Here is a 23570-nt window from a genome sequence, read left to right as displayed (position 1 = left end):
CTTACCTCTGACCTATCTTTTACTATGTCCTTTCTAGGACTCCTGCTTCAGCTATTCTAAATTAGTTGTAGACCTTTAAATCTGAATGTTTCATATTTTTTTCTATGCTATTTTTTTCCTTTAATATCCTCTTCCATCATTGGACACTTATTCACCTTTGAAGATTCATTTTGAGAGCATTATCATAATGAGATTCACCCACCCCTCATTTATATATTACAGTCTCCTTTGTGAACCCATTCGCCATAGGATACTCTTGTTTCTCTTTAGCTTTTTTGATTGCAAGAAGTTGTGGTTAATGGTGACAGAAATGAGTATTATAAGAATACAGATGGTGCAATAAGGAAGAGGTAGTTTTCATGGGGATTTAAATACATGATTCACAGAGAGCCAGCCTTCATGGAGATTAGCTCTATAGCAAGTTCTGGCTTCAAGGTACTGTGGTAAACTTAACGATATGAATTGTTTCTATTTATTCTCCCTTGCTCTGTATGACGCATTCACATTCTAAAACTCTCTTACTATCTTTCAATTTGCTCAAAATTTCTCTTTCTCTTCTTGGTAAAGCCCCCATAAATTTAATATGCATAAAACTCAATATGTCCTGCTCCAGTTCCAATTGCTTTTTGTGCAACCAGAAAATCATATTTTTAGTTCAAATCTGGAAAGCTAATCTGAATAATCCAGCTAATTTTGGTATGAACCATGTCACAAAATCTATATGAGTCCCAAAGAAGCTTCTGGATTTCTTTCTCTTCATTATTTCTTCTGGGTCTATAAGTACATGGAATAAACCAAGCCTGCCTAGATAAAATGGGCTATGAATCAAAAAATTTCCATGATAAGGAAGTATGGATGAAATGAGCACCAATCCAAAATGTGTCATTCTCTAATTATTACTCATGTTTCTATTTACTTGACACACATCAATTATAAAGATGTTTGCTAAATGTGATCTAACCATCTTACATAACCACCGTAATCATCCTTATAACCACCTCACAAAAAGTCTGATCAGAAACATAACCTGTTACTAAATCCAGAGGTAAGAAAAGAAAGCTTATATAAAGGCACTTTTCAGTTTTAGAATCCAGGATTTCCAAGCTGTGTTCATTAATTTCCTAGTTCAGTCATAACCCCATCCTAATGTTATTTCCTGTGAATCAAATGGAATAAATAGTAAATACAACCACAACTGACAAAACTTAAGTACAGTATTGGGATAATAGCAGAAAAACTGCAATAGCAATTCACATTTATAACAGGAATAAAAAAAGATCAAGGATAACACAATGTGTTAGTTGCTAGTTATATCCATTGCTGCATAAAAACATCACAAAACTTTGTGGACTAAGAGAACAAAAATCATTTATTTTGTACATGTATCTGTAGTTTGGGCAGGGTTTGGGAAAGATTCAGCAGGAAGCTTGTCTTTAATTTAAGAGGTTCAGCTGAAGCAATTCAACTAGAGCTGGAGGATCTACTTTCAAAAGGTAAATTCACATAGGTGGCGATTTAGCACTAGCTATCAGCTGGGACCTCATCTATACTGTCAGCAAATACTCATACACAGACCCTTTCTGTGGAGTCTCTCTGCTTTTTCAAGAGCGAGCATTGCAAATGACCATGGTAGATGGGCATGGCACGATTATGCAATATACTGAGACAGTCATAAAGAGCCATTCAGTTTCGAGGGGAGAGAATGAATTCTAAGTCACACTATAGAAAGAACCTATGGAATGCAGATATTGTTGTGCTCATCATTAGAAAACTCAGTCCCCAGCAATGGTTTTGACTACATACCTCACACACCAAAATACATCACTGCAATTTCTGGCTCCCATTCTAAAGCAAACAACAATTTGTTAGTGATAGTGGATTTATAAACTACTTAATCACATTAATATTAATATTAATATTTTCCCTCATTTGGTTCCCCATTTATAGATGGTGTGTTTTATACTCATGCCTGGAAATGGCATGGTGGGAAGAGTCTCAGTTTACTCCTCATATGAACCACACACAGAATAATGATCACCAAGCTTGGATTATTTTGGTATTCAACTTCTTCTCAAAGTGAGTCACCAAGATTATAGGGTATTCCCCAGTGGTCCTGTGGTTAAGACTCAGCACTGTCACTGCCAGGGCCTGGGTTCAATTCCTGGTCATGGAACTAAGATCCTGCAAGCCGCGTGGCATGGTGAAACAAAATAAAATAAAATTAAATTAACAAATAAAAAAAAAAGATGATAAAGTCTTCCCAGCCCTGTTTACTTGAATAATGGCACCCATGAGGATCCTCTTGCTTAACAGATTCCCAGGGCAACTAACCCCAGATCACCTGTCACAGTCCTCAAAGTATCCAACATGCCTCAGGTACTAATAGGAAGTATTCTCTTCCAATGCAGGGAAACATGGCCCATAATACCTTGTCTAGCCTAATTCGATCTTACTACCTTTCAGAAACTTCACCACTCAAAGTCTTTACATAGTCTTAGTTCAAATTTCTTTGCAAGAAATTGTCCTGAGGTAGTATCATCTTTATAAGCCCATTTTGCATAGACTGTAGGTGATGTAAATTGAATGCTTTCGTGATGCATCAACATCCTGATGGAATCACTATGACCCTAAAGTGGAAGGTCTGGGTCATTTAGCATGAAGCTTGACCAATGAGGCATATGGAGCTGAAAGGATGCAAAGTGGGGATGAGGCAGGAGTAGGCAGCTTCCATTGCAAAAGCATGTGGAGAGCAGGCATAAAGGTTAACATATCCAAAATGACATAATGGAACTTGCAATTGCAATATCAGGTTTCTTATTATATTGCATCTGTTTTGCATTCAGGGTACATGTCTAATTCATACTCTGTGCACTATGGCTGACACACAGTAATACTCTACTAATGTTATATACATTAGTAGAGTATTGTATGCTGTGCACTATGGCTGACACACAGTAATAATCTACTAATGTTATATACATTAATAAATGACAGAATGAAGGAACCAATGGGTTATATTCTTTATTATGGCCACTATGACACTGGGATATTGTAAATAGAGTTCATGCCAACTCTTATTGACAATAATATGAAACCATACTGTATATGGTGAAAAGTCAGACAATTTTCAAGCACTGAGTCAGGCACTTTTCTACACAGTGGAAAAGAAATGATCTATGAAGCAATTTGCTCATTTGTTTAGTTAATCAGTTATTTAAATCTATCCTATTATATATGTTATCAGGAGATATGTGTGCTCTAACCTGCCTACTAAAGAAAATATTTCAAGCTTAATACCTAATCATGAGCCAGACACAATACTTTTAAGTGCTTGCTTATGAATGGATAACATGAATTCTCCTGTGTAAAACACTGAAAGACTAAGGTAGGAACTCAAAAAACTGGTGACAAGTTTTAGAAATATTCTGTTCAACTCAGACTCTAAACATTTTAATGCGTATTACCTGGTTATCTTAGTTATATATGAAGATGGGGGCACAGAAGAGTGAGAAAGCCATGGTGGGAGAAACTAATGGAGATAAAATGATATGGATAAGTTGGGAGCGTTTGTTTTGTGTTGTTAGGACCTGAAAGAGGAAATAAAGAAGATCAGAATACAAAGAAACAAATTTTTTTCTGACAACATGATGCACAAAATAGCACTGTTATTTTTCATTAAATAGGGTTCTCTTAGTGGAACAAAAAAAGGGCCACTGAATACAAATTATAACAGAGAAATAATTTGCATTAATGTTTCATATAAAGATTGGAATTATGCCCCAAATTAGGATTTACAGAACTGGATAGTGGACATGAGATGGAAATCCTGACCCACAGCATTATAACTGTAGAAACAACATAGAAGCTGTGCCTCTAGGAGAAGGTATGAACAGCTTCAGATTTTCGGTTATAGTTTTGCAGATATTGACCCTCCAGTGAAAGTTCACTTTAGCAACACAATATTTCCTCTGATGCAAAACGCTCATAAGTCTCAGAATCATCTAATTCTGGTCTTAACTACTGTCCATCCCGAAGTCTTGAAAGGACGTTTATCATCTTCTGTGGTGCTTTTCTCATTGTGCAGTGATACATTTTGTTGTAAGGACCACAGCACATGAACTGTTTGCTGCCAGGTGTGCCTGTGAATGTGAACGTTCTACCAAATTTAAGTCATCCCTGGAAAGACTTGGAGAGACGGAAACACCCTCCTACAGAGAATTTGAGAATGATCCATTAAACTTACTGTAGCAAAAATGCAATGTGTGGGATCATTAAATACCTTGCTTTGAATTTTCACGTGTTTAATGCAAATCTGTGATAGTCAACAATTCAACATAGAAATACCTATTTACGTACAAATAAGGTTTCCATTTCAGTGCTTGCAAGCATTGGAAAGATATATATAAATATGCACACACATATATATACATGTGTGTATATATTTTTGATACAGAAAATCCAGTTTCTCTGTAGCAGGATTTCTGATTTACAGAAACTGTGAGATACTAAATGTTGTTTTAAGACACTAAATTTGTGGTAATTTCTTACGCAGTTCAGAGATGAATACACTCATGCATTCATGTGCCTGCAGCTTCAGTAGAATTTAATAGCCTGCACCATATGAAATCAGCCATGATTTATTTTGTAAAACTTCCATATTTAATAATTATTTAACATTTTAAGGAGAAATATTTAACAAGGAAATTATTTCACTTCTATTTTGTGCCCTGTATCCATTAAAATGAGCATAAAAGTAGACAGGAGAAAAAAAGCAATTCTCCCCCGACTTACAGTCCTTAAATGCTTTGGTTCTAAAGCAGTGTTGTAACTCAGAATCATCTGTGAAAGTTAGTAAAAAGCTACAATAATAATTAAAACCAATTCTCAGCTCCTTAATATTTGGGCCTACTGAGTAAGTATCTTCATGTTCTCTATCTTTAGACACACTGGCGAGGGATCAAGTAAGAGTTGGTACCTTTCTTCAAAGGGAAGTCGCCTTTTTTAAGGACTGTGAAGTTAAATCTGATGTACACCCTTAAACAACAGCCACTACTTTAATGGGCTTTTGGTTCCTCCGAGACAGATATGGTCTGACAATCAAGGCTGTTCACAGTAGGAATCCAATTACCTTCCTAACAACATCGTGCCCTGAATTCCAGATACACTAAAATGTTCAGTTCTCCAAACAGGTGGTGAAATCTAATGTTATTTGGTCTATGATCTGCAATGCCCTTTCTACTTTGTCCCTTAGCCAGTTTCTCCCATTCCTTCAAGCATGACTCCCTAGGCCTATGTCAGTGGACACTCCTTTCATGCTGCAATCGTGCTGCAGAATTCATACATCTTTTAGCACCAAGAATGTTACACTGTGATGATTTGCACACATATTTACCTTTTTCATTAGACAACAACTTTTTGAGCTCAGGGTCAGTGTCTAATTCATCTTTATATGGCCAATGCTGTAAATATATATGCATAAACACATATATGTGCATATATGTGTATATATATTTATATATATATGTTGCATAGTAAATATCTATGTGGTAAGCACTCTATAATTATTGAATCAACAGATTTAACTTTAAAATGTCTTTAAAAAAATAATGAGTCCTTCAGATGAAGCTTTTATTCCATAATAATTTCCATAAATGGGATGGTTATCTTTTTTTTTTTTTAAGTTTTTTTTTTTTTTTGGTTGTTTTTTTTTTAAATTAATTTATTAATTTATTTATTTTTGGCTGTGTTGGGTCTTCGTTTCTGTGCGAGGGCTTTCTCTAGTTGTGGCAAGCGGGGGCCACTCTTCATCGCGGTGCGCGGGCCTCTCACTATTGCGGCCTCTCTTGTTGCGGAGCACGGGCTCCAGACGCGCAGGCTCAGTAGTTGTGGCTCACGGGCTTAGTTGCTCCGTGGCATGTGGGATCTTTCCAGACCAGGGCTCGAACCCGTGTCTGCTGCATTGGCAGGCAGATTCTCAACCACTGCGCCACCAGGGAAGCCCGGGATGGTTATCTTTATCTGTCAATTTGGGTAAGCTATAGTAACCAGTTTTTAAATCATACTCTAGTCTAGATTTTCTTTTTTTATAAAAGTAGTTGCAGATGCTATTAACATTTACACTCAGCTGACTTAAAGTAAAGCAGATTACCCTCCATAATAGAGGAAGCAATTCTTCCTCAGTACTGCAACACACAAACCTTGTCTGAGTTTCCAGACCACTGGTGTAACCACAGATTTTGTATTTAAGACTGAAACATCAACTGTTACCTGAATTTCTAAGCTGCTAGCTAATACTGCAAATTTCAGATATACCAGCCGCCACAATTGCTTGAGCCAATTGCTTAAAATGAATCTTTCTTTAGATAGATATATAGACGAGAGATAAATAGATAGATAGATATAGAGATAGAGATATATCTCTTAATGGTTCTGTTTCTCTGGAGAACTCTAACAGTAAATAAATTTTTATTGATGATGGCTTAATATTTACCTTGTCTTAAAAATGGTCAACTCAGCAGGAAATGTAAAGGAGTCTTCCTAATCACTTTATTTTGAATCTTAAATAAGATTTTAAATCATAAATAGGATTTGTCTTTGAAATATTTTTAAAAAATTTCTCTTGTCAGTGAAAGTAAAGTAAAAATGTCAGATCTATAAAATTTGCCATGGTTAAAAGAGGAAAAGTATAAAGCCCAAGGTAAATCTTACTTCTTAACTTTCCTTATGTGTCCATGTTAATGTGTGAATCTAAGCTTTGATTTAGATAGAGGATTAAATGACTTAAAGATGTCATAATGAGATAAACTGCTTTTAAAAAGGTTTTTGATTGATAGATGAGCAGGAATTTTTTAATGCTTTTAAAATGTGTTCTTTGGCAGAATATCTTTATGAAATGAAAAGACGAGAATTATTCCTTTTAGTAGACATATGTCCTGTGGAAATGCTCAGAGCGATAGAGGTTGTGGCATGCAGAGTACTGCACCCCTACCCCCGCCTCTCCAAAAAAGATGTTCACATTCTAATCACAAGAATTTGTTTGTTACTCTCTATGGGAAAACAGATGTTGCAAATGTGATTAAGGTCTTCAAGATGCTTACATTAGCCTGGGCCCAATTTAGTCACATGAATCCTTAAAAATGGAGAACTTTTCCCATCTGTGATCAAAGGGAGACATGACTAGGGGAGAAATGGTCAGAAAAATAAAAGGCACTGGCTTTGAGGATGAAGGAAGTTGGCTAGGAACCAGGGAATGTAGGTGGGCTATAGAAGCTGGAAAAGATGCGGAAACAGATTCTCTCCAGAGTCTCCAGAGCAAAATGAAGTAGGCTCTGACACCTTAATTTTAGGACAATGAGGCCTGTGTCAGACTTCTACAGAAATGCAGGATAATAAATATGTGTTGTTTTAAGCCACCAGCTTTGTGGTAATTTATCACAGCACCATTAGAAAACTATACAGAGGCTTTCAAAATAATTATGGAGACATATCCATAAAGTTTAAATACGAAAGAAAGAAACACAAGGTTAATTTTGAAAGTAGTTTTTCCATATTCTGCAACATTGATGGTCCAAATCGGGCAACTATTTGTTACACTGATAGTCTGTCTAGAACTTCCCTTTCTCTCCACAGTTCAAATAAGGCCATCTAGCACTTAAGAAAGTGTTTGGTAAACACCACTGATGGTTTACCACCAGCAGGCCATTGTGAGCGCACCTCAGATGGTTTAGCTCGTGACTGTGCACAGCTGCAACTTCCATATTATTTCCATGAAGTAGACCTCAGTTCAGCTGTAGCCAATTTATTTGCGCAATGGTGCATTATTTGAGGAAAGATAGAAATTTTCGACTTCATAATACTGCCTTCCTTCCTAGCCTACCACGGGCTGAAATTCTTGTCTTTCATGTTTCTAAGAAGTAGCTTTGCAATGGCATTATCTCCAATGGGCCACAGATGTAATATCCAAGGTGAAATGCTAGCTTAAGGAGGCACAGTGAGTTCATCTAGATGGATAAGTAGCCTGTAGAACTCCAAGAATGATACTGAAGACAGCCAATTTTTCAGAAGTGTATTGGTTTTGTGAAAATAAGATAAAAAGATTTCTTGACTGTAAGTGTTGAATTAATAAACTATGAGTTATTCACTGAAGAACTGTTGTTCTAAGCTGCCCTGTTCCCTAAATAGAGGCAAATGAGTCAAGGAAAGGTAAAGATAAAATGGAGATAATGTCTGTCTTATCTCACAGGGTTATAACAAGGATAAAGTTAGATAAAGATAAAATGTTTAAAATAATATACATATGGAAAAATATGACTTTATTAAAAACAGCAAAGCTACTGAAGAGAAGCAGAAATGAAAGAAAAATCTTATGTCTTTCGTAATGCTAATTTATACAAATTTTGAAAGGATTCAATAATAAAAATAGCTTTAATGCATTTTCTTCTTTAAAAAAACTTTTGGTTCAATCTCAAAAAAATTAAGAGTTCAAAAACAATTCATCGCCACCATGCTCTACGCATTGTTATTCTCTGATGTTCTCTAATGCCCAAGTGTTTTGAACCCAGCACTGTCCATTAAAACAAAATGGGAGACACATATTCAATTTTTAATTTCTAGTATCTGCATTAAAATGTTAAAAAAGGCAAAATTAATATAAATAAGATATTTCAGTTAATCCAATATATCCAAAATATCATTTCAACATGGAATCAATACTAAAATTACTGTTAATGTATTTTACCTTTTCTTTTTACTATGTCTATAAAATATGGTGTGCAGATCGTATTTTGAACTAGCCACATTTCAAGTACCTAATAACCACATGTGGTTAGTGGTTACTATATTAGAAAGAATAGTTCTAAATGCAATGCTTTTACCATCCTTGATTAAAAAAAAAAAAAAAAGCTGGCCATCCAGTGCAAAGGTTTATCCATTTGATTTCTAAGAAAACAACTTGATATACTCTCATCTAGGGACCATCAATATGTCATGGAGGTATGGGCAGTTGTGGGCACTGACCTTCCTTCACAGCTGCACAGCTTCAACTAGAGTCATTCCAGTTTATTCTAATTTGTTATTTTATGTTTCTATATCATTCTTTTTGAACAAACTTTCCTTGATAAAAAAAAAAAAAAAACTCAAATAACAATGCTTTTAGGCAGTGATCACAAAATAGAACCCATACTCAGAAAGAAACACATGGATATCATATACTTTGGGCCTGTACAATATTTTTATGATTATTGTTCACATCAACAGCTACATTTGTGGCTTTTTTTAAAAAAATGACACATTCTTTCCATGCCCACTCCTCAGTCATTCATACACTCCTCTGCATCTAGTACCTTATATTAGCCCTCAATACTTACTTGTGTCACCTATCAAGTTCCTGCAGAAAATGAAATTTTTAATTTGTGCTCTAATTAATTTAATTAGAGGTAGCTTCCAAGACCAGACAACCAGAATATCTGTTCATATAAAGAGAAAGTCTGCAATTAGTTTTTATCCAGGTACTTGAACAACAGTAAACAGTACATCTGGTCAGGAAATCTCAAATTTTATCACAACCAAATACAAATCCCCTTATTAAATAATTCTGATAGCTGTACCAAAGACAGTAATCCAGCTATATGTATCAGATTTTAAATGAACACTAAATAAAACAATGTTATTTACTATCTAGTATTACTTGATAAACGGAATTGCTAAGATCCAAGAAAAATAATTGTTATACCAACGTCATTTCAAGGTAAAAAGGCTGCTATGTAATTGAGACATTGATTAGTAAGGGGAACTTACACTTTTGACCAAGGGAGAGTAACAAAGAAAGGATTTCCTTTCATCTGAAAAAACTAAAAATCAGAATAAAGTAAAAGAAAATGTGTTTTTAAAACCACTGGCCATTGGACAATGAAGGATAACAAAGCATGAGATATGGAAACAACTAGAAGAGCACTGTTGTTGTCCTAAATCATTGCCTTGAGCAGGGCTGGCTTCACAACCATGAAACCGGTGCTGCTGCAGAGTCTGATACTCGGTGCAGTGCCTGCTGTCACTGTCTTGAAATTCTTCATAATATTTGAACAAGTGTTCTTGCACCTTCCTTTTGCAATGGACCTGCAAATTATGTAACGGGTTCAGTCTTAAGACTTTCTGTATCACAGCACAGAATGGGGGATCCCAGGTGGGAGTTTAATGGATTTCCCATTTTGAGAAGATGGAGCCGAGAGTGCAGGGAAGCAGGGGCACTAGAACTGACAAAGCAGGACACCAGAGAGGAGAGGTACGCACAGATAGAGAACTCCAGAAAATCGCAGATCACCTCATTTGAGTATTCAGCAGACATATGAAAAAACTGCAGGAAGCTCAGGAAGAAAAACCTGAAAGAATCAGAGGAAATAGTGATTTGATCTCACACCTGTCTGAGAATAGTGACAATTCCCACCCCTCAGAGTTGAAACCAACATAATTCATGGGCATTGAATCGAAACCTCAGATAAATTCTGCTCTGGTCCAAGTTAACAAAGTTGAAAAACAAACCCAAAAAGATCAGACTGTTTTCAAGTAACTTCAATGCATCTTAGAGCAAAGCACAATATTAGTTAAAGGAGTATGAAATAAAAATTCAGCTTCCAGGAAAGTAAACTTCACAGTGTCTGGTATTGAATTAAAAATTACCAGGCATACAAAGAGGTAGGACAATTCTCTCCACAATGAAAAGAATGATCTATCAATCAAAACTTACACAGAATTGACACATATGCTATATTAGTAGACAAGGACATTAAAAACAGTTATTATAACTTTATTTCAGATATTCAAGAAACTAGAGGAAAGAATGAAAATTTTTAGAGAGACATGGAAGGTATTAGAAAAGGTACAAATAAAACTTTAAGCATGGAAAACCACAATGTTCAAGATGAAAAATATAGTGGATGGGGTTTTCATCAGGTAGACACTGCAAAAGAAAATATTAATGAATTTAAAGACATAGCAAAAGAAACATTCTAAAACAAAGCTCTGAGACACAATATAAATAGTAATATATAATAAAGAGATGTTTTACAACTACAAAGAATCAGATATGTATGTAGGTAGAGTTACCAAAGGAAAGGAGAAATAGGAAAAAAAAAAGTTCAATTGTGTTTCACAATGCAAATTAAAGTTCTTACAGGGAAGTGATATAAGTCAATTCTGCTGATAACTGTTGGCCAGAACTGATCACTTAGTCCTACAAGGGGACAATTTAGAGTGTTGTTTCCTAAAGACTGTTAATATTTAGCAAACAAAACAATGACTACCACGCTGGAAACTCTTTGTTATGATGTAGTTAAGTCCAAATTTTCTTAGTGCATCATTTAGGCAGATAGAGAAACATTAGTCACTATAATAAATAAATTCTACAATTTCAGTAACTTAACATGATCAGGGCTATTTTTCTATCCTGTAAATATCTGTAGCAGCTGTTGCTTTCATTTAACTGTTTTCTTCCACTTGAAAGTTCAGGGATTTAGGCTATTTTCTTTTTGTATTTCTGCATTTTCAAAGGGCTTCAGAGTATTCTTCATCCAAGTTTAAAGAAAAAGAGAGGGTAGAAAAGGCCCCCATGCTTCCTAGTTCATTTGGCCTGGAAATAACCCACATCATTTCCAGTTATATTCTAGTGGACATGGCCTCAACTTACTGCAGGGGATTGGGAAGTGTAGTTTCCACATTACAGTTTTATAGGGTTTACGCATTTTTGATAGCTATCTTTTTGAAAATCCAAGATGAAAGGAATTATTTCTTGACATGCACCAGGATACAACAGTATACTTCCAATTTAAGATTAGACAACCACAAAACAGGAAGTTCAGGAATGGAGCTGGAACATCTTAATAATTTTCCTCCCGATCTTGTCTTCTTTTTAGTGCTTTTCTTTTTTCAACATTTCTTCAGCTTTGACTTCAGACCATCCATCCCACGTGGTGAAGAAAGCAGTCTCACAGAGTCCAAGTCTCACATTTGCTAGAACTCCACACCAGAGAAAAAAAATGACTCCTGGTTATTCTTATTTCAAATTACAAAAGCCTTGGGGAAGGGCTCTAACTGGTTTCAGTGGGGTCCGGTATTTAATTCTGGACATACAACTTGACCAAAAGAACAAGGCATATAAGAAGATGAGCACACCATACTTTTTAATGTAATGCTTAAAAAAACAGGGGTGTTTCCAGAAGTAAGAAATGAATTCATGATTAGAGCAAATAACAGCAAACAGGGACTTTCCATTGGTGATCTCCTCTCCTTTTTAAATGATTTCTCTCACTTAGAAATTCCTAATTTCTACCAGCACCCCACTACCAATCATGCCCAGTTATGCAGTTCAACAGCTGAGAATGTTTTCCTCAAGTTCCCGACTCCAAGTTCCTCTTTCTCCTCTGTCATTGCAGGCAGCACAACCACTCCTTAGCAGAGTGAATTGAGGCTATTGTGCATGAACATTCCAGCTCCCTGCTATTTCAGTGAGATTGTATTTATATCTAAATCGTTCATTACCTCCTTTCCTTTAGTTTCAAGAACTATATCTTTTTTAAATTTGAACTTTAGTATCTCCACCTGTATTCTTCATCCTAAAATCTCCAGGTCATTCATTCCACTGTTATTTTCTTATATTTTCAATTTCTTTTTCTCTCTACATTCTTTTTTGGCACAGTCTTATCCACATTACATATCTGTTTCCTACCTAGGAAATGGCACGATTATCTATAATAATGGTGAATACCTAACTGGGCTGGACCTTGGGCTCACCTGGGGATTACAGCTGCCACCAAAGATTCTGAATTAATTGTAAGGGGTGTGAACTGTGTACCGAAAGTCTTAATAGTTGTTCCCAGAAGATTCTAGTAAACAAAAGTTTGAGAACCACTGATTTGTATAATTTCTTAGCCAAAATCTGATTCATCCTTTATTTAGTCTCTAGCTACACTAGTCACATAGAATTAAAAAAAATAAAAACAAAAAAGTCCTGTTACTCTCACTTGTTGACAACCTGTCAAATTTATTCCCTCTGTATATGCACATTACCACCTCTTTACTTGAGGAACTCCTCATTTCTCAGGATTAGTTTATTAATAAAATTAATATTACTAACCTTGATCTGCTTCCTGGTCAGTAAACGCTGCAAACTGTCATCAGACTATTCCTTGTAAATCACAAAGCAGATATTTCACACCTGATCAAAAAACATTTGGAAATTCACTATTGTGATGAGCATGAAGTCCAAATGTTTTAGTTGGATACATAAAACTATGCTTAATCTGGTACTTGCCTAGCTATTCAGTCATCTAGTATAACATGCTCCCTCCATCCCATGCTTTACCAACCTGGTCCCTATGCTCTATCTGATTAGTATAAATTCTTGGATTTCAACATTTAGCTGAAACATCAGCTCCTCTATCCAATTATTCTACTTTTCATTGTTTCAACTTTCCACTGCATACTCCAACTCAGGTAGAATTATTATCCTCTGCTTTGATGCCATATATACTTGTTGTCTCTTTGCATAAGATCTATAAGCTTTGTTGCATTATTTGCTTATAGATTTGGTTTCATTCTCTAGATTTTAAGACTCTTAAAGCCAAGGGTCATATATTATTCATCTTTGTATTACACTTTTGTCCACTGAAGTGATCATAACTGGATGAATAGATACTATATATCTTCCAAAATATTAATTCCACTTGAGAAAATATAATAGTGGAAAGTAATGATTTTCTAATGATGAAATTTCAGACAACAGGAAATATTTTGTCAGTGATATCCTCAAATCAGATGACAGTCTGTACTTATCTATGTATAAGTAGCACCTACATTTCATTCAACAAGGCCACGTTATGACTTCATGGGTTCCTTCACACATCTGATCCAGAACAGCTATTCTCAAAAGTGTGATCCCGGCACCAGCAGTATCATTGCCATCATATAGTCCTTCAGATATTTCTGATGTCCCAAAGCTTGAGAACTACTGTAAAGGTCAGGGGAAGAGCTCATGTTTGTTGCCTGACTTACTTTTTTCCCTTTATATCATGTATGGTGATTGGGAAAGCAAGCTCTAAATGTGAATTATAGCCAACATGCATCATTTGGGTAGTATAAGGAAGTGGCTTAATCTTTTGAACCTAAATTCTCTAATTTATATGATGGGGTAAAACACTGCCTACCTCTAGAGTTGCTGTGAATATTAAATGAGTTAAACCATAGAAAATGTCTACCGTGGTTCATGGAGAAAATGCTTAGCACAATGCTTGCTCAGAAATTTTAGCTGTTTTTTTCCCCCCTTTTGATGCTATTGCTACTATTTCCACTATTACTATTATTGCTACAGTACTATTTTTAATACCATTACTACTATTATGATTAGTTTTACAGTTCTTAAAAAACAGTTGTGGGAAAGGAAGCGTGGGGGCTGGTGGTGCGATGAATTGGGAGATTGGGATTGACTTATATACACTAATGTGTATAAAATAGATAACTAATAAGAACCTGCTGTATAAAAAAATAAATTAAATTAAATTAAAAAAAATAGTTGTGAAGTGTTATATTTAGTCTCGTATCAGAGAGGTGGAAACAGGCTAGAAGAGATAGATTAATAAGATCACACAGCAATTACGAAGTGAAACCAGGATTAAACAATGAGTCAGTATGATGAAACCAGAGAACATAATTTTCATAGTAAATGTTATTACTTAAATAATTTGCATTTCAAGTGATGATGAAATACTTTAAGAAATGTTTACTACATAAGTGAGAAGGAAGTTTGGTCATTTGATAAAAACTATAGATACTGTTAAATAATGCCAGGTTAGTGTCTTTTCAAAGAATAGTAACTCAACATGTCAAAGTGGAAGCACAGTTAAAATATGGCAAGAAATATACAAGCCTTAAAGGCCTATTGCTTGTTTTTTCTTTTGACATTTGTAGGTATGAATGTCAACACAAATTCAACTGTATAAAAGAAATAACATATTTTTCCCGATGATTCAACTTGATTTCTATTTTGAATGCCCATAGTACTGAGGTTGAAAATTTTAACTCACTCAATCTAGGGTTTTTACCCAGTGCTGAGATGTTGTTGGGTTCACTTAATCCTTGATGTAATATCTCAATAGGGGAATTTTGAGATTTTCTTCATCCCATCTAGTCTTCAGTCATTCATTCATTAGGTCATCATTGAAATATTCCTCTTTCTTATCTGCTGACTTTATTCAGATTCTATTGTTCTTGCTGCTATTTTCACACCAATCCTAAAGCCACAGGTACGTTCTGTGGCTTCTTTGCCACCCTGGGGATGGAAATCCTGGGAAGGTTACTTGTGGCCCTTATGTGCTGAATGCTGACAACTTCCATTCCCAGTTATGGTGGACACAGAATAGCCTAAATGCTTTGGAATGACAGAGAGTGAACTACAGAGAGAACAAGGACAACAACCAAATCAACATTTATCACATGCAAAAAAAATTCAGCCACATTTTTACACACTGCATATTTTCTGTACTATTGCAAGGCTTAAATCATGTCCTTAAATTCACCTTCAGTCTGCGATCCCCTAAGCCTTTTAGCTTTCCTTCACAAAACAAATGAATAGGTAACCATTCAGCTGATAAGCTAATTCAATTCACTGGAACATGAACTACACACAATTTTAATATCTGTAATGTGTTTGGCAACAATGGGAGAAATCTGTATGCACTAGAAGAGACGTTAAAATTTTTACCCCAGAGAAAGATGAGGAGAAACATATGGTATTCACAATGTTAGTGATTAGATTTCAAGAAGAAAAGAAAAGAAACATTAAGCATTCCTGCAAATTGGAATTAAATAATATCAATAATGGTTCATACAGTCATGAGGAATTACATGGAAGAAACAGGTTTAAAAAGAAAATGTGAGTTAACATTGGCAAACATATCCCAAATGGCAGAAATAAGTTCAAAATGCCATTAAGTCCAAGTTTCAGCTGTTAGTCCTGAAGAATTGGCTGATAATACAATAATTGGCTTTGGGACCCTACACACACACCAAACATATCCACACATACACACAACCATGCATACATGCTTTATTTTTTGATAGATGATTGTAATAAACTTTAGGTCATAGTTTTAATTATGTAGGCTTATTTATTGCACCAAATAATTCATTCATTCATTTCAAATTTGTCTTAATAATGAAGTTGATATTTTCATCATCTATGTAAATGAAGTGGTAGTTTATCAGATTGAACAAGCTGACTTCATGATCTGAAGCTCAAATATCTAATTCCAGTGCTAAGCTAACTCATAAGACTGCTACTGACCCAGAAAGAAAACAGAAACTTTCACAGTATAGATGCTTAATGAATATTTATTTTTTAATGAATAAATTTTTAAATAATGAGGAAAGGATAAAGGGAGAAAACAAGGAACAACAAAAATGAAGATAGGGAGAGGAGGGAGGGGAAGGCAGGAAGGAAAGCTGGAAAGGAGGGATGAAAGGAAATAGAGAAAGAAGTAATGAAAAAGAAGAATTTTTAGAAACTTCAGTGACAAATACATAAAACTACTCCTTGATACTCTTCTTACTATTACCATTAGTAAATTCTTCCTTCAACATAAACATAACTTTGTACTGTGGTATCAGTCAATTTTTCACGGTAGAGATGGAGAATCCTGTTTCTTTCCATATTACCATATTCTTCCATGTAGTTTAATCCCAGAAGCTATTTTTAGAAATTCACTTTCCTTTGACACAAATATCAATAGCTCCATATGAACTATTAATACATTTTTCTAAAGCATCCATGATTCTTTTAAATTTCTGCTTCTACCACCCTATTTAGATTTTTTTTTTTTTTAGTGTGTTATGCGCCTATTTATTTATTTAATTATTTATTTATTTTGGCTGTGTTGGATCTTTGTTTCTGCGTGAGGGCTTTCTCTAGGTTGTGGCAAGTGGGGGCCCCTCTTCATCGCGGTGCGCGGGCCTCTCATTATCGCGGCCTCTCCCGTTGCGGAGCACAGGCTCCAGATGCGCAGGCTCAGTAGTTGTGGCTCACGGCCCCAGCTGCTCTGCGCATGTGGGATCTTCCCAGACCAGGGCTCGAACCCGTGTCCCCTGCGTTGGCAGGCGGATTCTCAACCACTGCGCCACCAGGCAAGCCCCTTATTTAGATTTTTATCTCACCACTTTAATGATTTCCAGGCATTAGACTCTCTCTGTAGACCAACCGAAAAGGCATTTAAAAGCTATCCTAGACTGGTTGCTAGAGAAACGTTCTGATATGCTACAAGTCTTGTGGAAAGATAGTAGGTTGACTTTCTGGGCTGGAAGTCATACTGTTGTTAATGATTTGACTTCCTGGGCTCGTTGTTGCAGATTGTGGGTGAAAGTTCTACTTTTATAGATGGTCTATGAACTGAAAAAAAAAAAAAAGCACAATGTGAGAGCTGTGAATTCAGTTTTCTTTGTAGCTTACTGAGGACTGTAGCCTGGGACATAGCCTCTCAGATAGCTCTGAGGGACTGTTCTGAAGAGGTGGTGGGGAAGGAGGTCAATATATATATGATTTTGGTGATGGGGGTACTTGCAATCAATTACACATCTCAGTAGAAGGCTGATGCTAGTCATGAGGAGCAAATGTCTCCATTAGTGATTTTACTGCTTTCCTAGGTATAAGGAGATGCAAGAAATTGTGTTCCTAAAATTTTCTCCTGAAAATATCTAACTGAAAGCCTGTTCAGCCAGATTTTCCCAGAGCATCGAGTGCCTCATTCCTGATCTCTGCCCTGAACTCCTTTCAGGCTGTGTTAAAGGTCAGCGACTCTAGTGGCTAGTGCCTTCATCCTTGTAGAAACAGATGGCAAGTGGCATTCTTTAGTCTGCAGGTCTAACCATTGTCCACTTGTATAATCAGTCTCTAATATGGAATATAACACAATCTGGATAAGTGTGATTTTTCCTCATAATTATAACTAGATGAAGCTTCATTGCAAAAAGCATTACAGAGGTGACATGTATTTTCATTGCTTCACATATGTAGGTATCAATACATGAAGTCATTGTGTCTCGTTATTTGTGTGCTAAGTTGAATCACTTGGATATGGTATTGTCCACCAGATTTTTTCATTGTAGAAAATCTTTCACTCTTTGCCATCAATAATTTGTAAGGTGATACTTTGAGATGCTGTAAATATCTTATAAATATCCTGTTCTCCAACAACATTTTACCCAGTCATTTAGCTTCATTGATGATTATGGCACAAAGGGTGGCAATATAGTGATCTTTCCAATTATCTCATTCTTTCACTGCATATTAGCTTTCATTGTTAAGTAAAGAAGAGCTTTTTCTTTACCCTCCTTCCTTCTTTGTTAAAACATCATTATGGATCCATGGAAAATTTTGTTATTCGAATTTTTATAATGCATTACCTTCAATCCTTTTCTTTCTTTCTTTCTGTGTTTTTTTTTTTTTTAATACACAATCTGTATTAAATTTGACCCATGGGAACGTCTTTTCACTAGGTTCTTGTCCTTTTCACACTTTCACATCAGAATTTAAACACACACTTGCTTCCTAGAACAACATATTACATGCTTATCTTTTACTTTGTCCCAGATATAGAATCAGCCATTTCTCCAAAGAACATTGGTGCCTTTTATTGGGAACACATTATGACTTTACTTTTCATGCAGAAAAACTGGAATAATATTTTCTACCTTGCTGAAGATATTTGTTAAGAAAAAGTTATATTAAAAATATTAATAATCTTAACATTAAAAATTCTGTAATAACTAAATAATCATTAGCAATATAACATATGCTTCCAAATTACTTAATAATTTTCTAAGCCGTCACGGGTTTATTGAACCACCTTGATCTTTGTTCTTACCTTTGCATCCGTAAATACACATGAGTATTATTGGACTACACTGGTAAAATAAAACAGGTAAGAATTACAAGGGACAAAGTTTGTTCAGTCACATGTTTCCTTACCAGGGACTTTCCTTTTGCAATATAGTAGTAAATAAAAATAGAAATATCATATTTTCTTTCTTTTTTTTGGCCCTCGCCGGCTCCTTCCCGCGCTGGTCCGCGCCCCGTGTGCCACCGCCCGGCCTGCGGGCGCCGCTCTCCGCCGCAGCTTCGGCACCTCGGCCCAGAACAGTGCTAAACAGCCGTGCTGGGGGCTTGGAGGAATCCCGCAGCCGCTTTCCCTTCTGCTGAAGAACGGCCCCTTGGTGAGCCGCCCGACCCTCCACGGTATTGCTCATACACCCGGAGTGGCCGCCGATCGGAGCCACATGGAGACCAGAGCGATGATGAAAGGCCACCTCGGAGCTGAGCAGCTGCCAGACTGCCCGGAGGGCTGCGACGAGGTGGCTATTACCGCGGGAGTCCCAAGAAAAGCAGGCATGACGCGGGATGACCTGCTCAACACCCACGCCACAATCCTGGCACAGCCCCGAGACCATGATCTGCGTCCTTTCAAATCCAGTTAACTCCACCATCCCAATCACAGCGGAAGTTTTCAAGAAACATGAAGTTTACAACCCCAATAACGTCTTTGGGGTGACAACCCTGGACATTGTCCAAGCCAACACTTTTGTTGCAGAACTGAAGGGTGTGGACCGGCTCGAGTCAACGTTCTTGTCACTGGCGGCCATGCTGGGAGGATCATCCCCCTGATCTCAGTGGACTTTCCCCAGGACCTGCTGACTACCCTCACCGGGTGGATCCAGGAGGCCGGCACGGAGGTGGTCAAGGCTAAGGCCGAGCAGACCCTGCTACCCTGTCCACGGCGCATGCCGGAGTCCGCCGATTTGTCTCCTCCCTCGTGGATGCGATGAACTGAAAGGAAGTTGTCGAATGTTCCTTCGTCAAGTCCCAAGAAACAGACCGTCCGTATTTCTCCACACCGTCGATGCTGGGGGAAAAGGGCAACGAGAAGAATCTAGGCATCGGCAAAATCTCCCCCGTTTGAAGAGAAGATGATTGCCGAGGCCATTTCTGAGCTGAAAGCCTCCATGAAGAAAGGAGAGGAGTTTGTAAAAAACATGAAATGAGAAGGTGGTTAGCGAGCAGTCCGTTTCCTTAACTAATTAAGGCATCATGTCACCGTAAAGCCATTTCAGACACCTTTGTCTTTTCAGTTTGCTTTGATGATGAGTATTGTATTAATAAAACACCCCTTCCAAATCTCGGGTCAGTCTATCAGTGCATCAATAAAAGCAGGCTTAGATTTTCTTTTTCAAGTTCTCCTCCAATTAAAAAAAATTTTTTTTCTTTCAAATTTTTGAGTGTGGGAGAAAAGAAATTCAAGGGAAGAGGAAAAAGTAAAAGTATATGTAAAATTTTTAAACTACTCCAGGCAGAGAAAATAATTGCTAGTAGTCATACTGGGAAGACTTTTGGATTTAATAAGATAAAAATTAGAAGTTTTATATGAAACAAAGATTAGAAAATAATTAGATTAATTTAATTCTCTCATTACTCTGTGTGAGAATGATGCAGGATGACCTAAACAATAGACTTTTTTGTGTTCTAACTGATACATGATAAATGAGATAAAATTTAAATAACACACAACATGTAACAGGCTTGTAAAATAAGAAAAAAGCAGCATAACTTAGAGGAAAGTTTAGAAATCACTTAAAAGTTGAATGATTTATTAAAATAATTTTGCAATTTAAATGTGACCTTTTTATCTTTTAGGTCAAACCCATCATATATTTCTAACATACTGAACTATCAATAACTCATGTAATATTGCTCTTAAACACGTAAAAAATTCTGCTACAGCAGTAAATGACTGGGTCGCTGTGAAATGATGTTATAATAGTTTCAGTTGGCTTGAAGGAGTTGATGTTATATTTATATTAAAAATAATTATTTATTATGAGAGTTTTCTACATTATTTCCAAGTTTCACATTCCCTTTTTAAAGAAGGACTTTAAAAACATTGAAAATGTTGAGGGCAGTCATCAAAATGGAATTGCCTTTAAAAATTAAATGCATGCATTTGCTTTATATTTTTTAAGTCAACCCTGATTTTACTGGAAAAGTCACTGAAAGTGTTGTATGTATTAAAATATAAAATCAAATGATATAGGTGATCTTCAACTGATGAATAAAGAAAAAATCTGAAGTAAAAATTTCATCTTGACCTGTTTTCATTTCTGTCAGGCACATTTATTGATTTAAGGAACCTCTATTTCTAGCATATACTGAAAATGGATTAGAAGAAGGAACATGGAAATGTGTTAATAATAAGAAGAATTGCATTGCACATTTACTATGTGCCTGACACTGTTGTGTTTGACTAACTCATCAATCTTTCTGACAACCCTACAAGAGAGATACCACTACTGGCACCATTTTGTAGAAGGGAGAACTGAAGCACAGGTTAATAAAATAATTCACCTGCAGTCACTTAATCTTGAGTGATGGAGTTAAGGCCCCAAACTAGGCAGTATTACTACACAGTTTCTTGTTCTAAGTCATGAGGTAATAAGCCTTAAAAATAGATTCAGAACAATTTATTTTAAAAAGAGATAAATGCAAGTTATAATGTTGAAATGCCTACACATTATAACATAAAACATTTTGTTTGAAACATACAGAATAAAACTAACTTTCTTTAAATTTAAATGATTTGCCAGAAAATTGAGAAAGAGTTGGAATTGGGAATAGATTCAAATTTATGAATTTAAATTCAGTTTTATTTTTGTAAGAACATAAATCCTACTAATAAAATTATTAGAATTATGACTGATGAAATTAAGGGAGAAAAGGTATTATAATAACAATAAACTCATATATAATGCTTACTGTGTGCTATCCACTTTCCTAAGTATTTTGTATTTTAATACATTTAATCCACAGAGCAACCACATGAGATAAGTTACTATTCACACTTTTGAGATGAAGAAACTAAGGTACAAAAAGAATAAATACACTTCTCAAGGTCACAAAACTGATAACTAGCAAAGCCAGGATTCAAACTCATGAAGTTTAGATCCAGAGTTCTTGCTTTTAAGTCCAAAAAAATGTCCACATTTCAATTTTGTGTCTGGGAGGATTTCTATTAGTAGAAATGAGAAAGGCAGAAAAAGCAAATGTTGTTTCATATTTTTCCCCCAAGAAATGGGGGAGATGAGTAAAAGTTTTACATATGCTACGTTTGAGTTGTCAAAAGGTATGCTATACAAATGGAAATACATCTGAAATAAAAAGTACTATGCGGGACTAAGTGCTAGCCCAGAAATCAGAATAGAAATTTGTAATTCAGCTACAGTAGCGTTATTTAAACCAAGAAAGTAGAAATAATAACATTATTAATAATAATAATTGTTATTACAATTATAATATGGACTATAATAATTCATTCTTATATTTAGGTTGTAGTTTGTAGCTGGAGTTATTGTCATATATATTATCTTATTTTTTTAAACATCTTTATTGGAGTATAATTGCTTTACATTGTTGTGTTATTTTCTGCTGTATAACAAAGTGAATCAGCTAATATGTATACATATATCCCCATATCCCCTCCCTCTTGCATCTCCCTCCCACCCTCCCTATCCCACCCCTATATTATCTTATTTAAACTCATATATTATTTAATTTAATGTCAGAGATTAAGCTCTATATAGAACAGAGAAGAATTTCAAGACAACTCAGGAAGAAGAGTCAGTCAAGGAATAAGAAGTGGCTGTAGAGATGAGAACTGATCCAAATATAAACCAAATTTCAAGAGTTTCAGTAGTGAGTGAATGATGAGCTAGCAAAAGTGACAAGATATTCTGTACTTTCAAGAGGTTTTCAGAGAAAGAAAAGAAAGAGAGTTTAAAGAGTTGGTCAGGATTAAATGAAAAAATAACTTTTAGCACAGGACAAGATAGAACATATTTAGAGATGGGGGAAGAGAACAGATGGAGAAAAAGAATTAAAGCACAGAATTGGGGAAAGGATGGTGAATGGATTGTGTTCTTTGTGACATGAACAAATGAGATCAGAAACCCCATCTTTTCATTAGAGATCATGGACAATCTAGTAGATAAGGAAGTTTCAATAGGAATTAAGGGATAAGGAGCTAAAACATTTTGAGCTGGATGGCTGCAGAAAGATAGTCAATAAATTAATATGCTGAGAACAAGGAATGGGAGCAGAGTAGAAGAAAAAAAATGGCATAGACATGTAAGGAAGTGTATTAAGAGATCAGGAAGAGAAACATTTTCAATGAAGTCTATGGCACCTACTGGTCAGCTTTATGTCTCAAGCACTTTTAGTAAGAATATAGTTCTTAACCACTTCAATCTTTTAAAGTTAAAAAATAAGGCTCATATTTCACTATCATAATACAATTATTTGACATTCCTTTCATTGTTGTGCTAAGTAGGCAGACAATGGTAAAATCTAAGACTGAATGAATTCTCAAATGGGCCAATAAAGGATTTTTGTCATCATAAAATGTTAAACGGAAAAGGATTTTTAATCATAATTACCATAATCTACATTGGAGCTGAGAGAAGGCAGTAAAGTCTATCACTAAATGATT

General features: G+C 35.7%; 1 pseudogene across 1 annotated transcript; it reads left to right on the top strand.

Moving 5' to 3' along the window:
• The first annotated feature begins 17179 nt into the window (after nucleotides 1-17179).
• On the top strand, nucleotides 17180-22576 carry LOC309660068 (malate dehydrogenase, mitochondrial pseudogene; annotated as a pseudogene). Its single transcript has one exon. The product of its transcript is annotated as a malate dehydrogenase, mitochondrial pseudogene (transcript).
• Nucleotides 22577-23570: the final 994 nt, after the last annotated feature.

This window comes from Balaenoptera physalus (genome assembly GCF_965194825.1).
Source record: "Balaenoptera physalus genome assembly, chromosome: 4".
Classification (NCBI taxonomy): Eukaryota; Metazoa; Chordata; class Mammalia; order Artiodactyla; family Balaenopteridae; genus Balaenoptera; species Balaenoptera physalus.
This window is presented reverse-complemented; position numbering and strand designations above follow the sequence as displayed.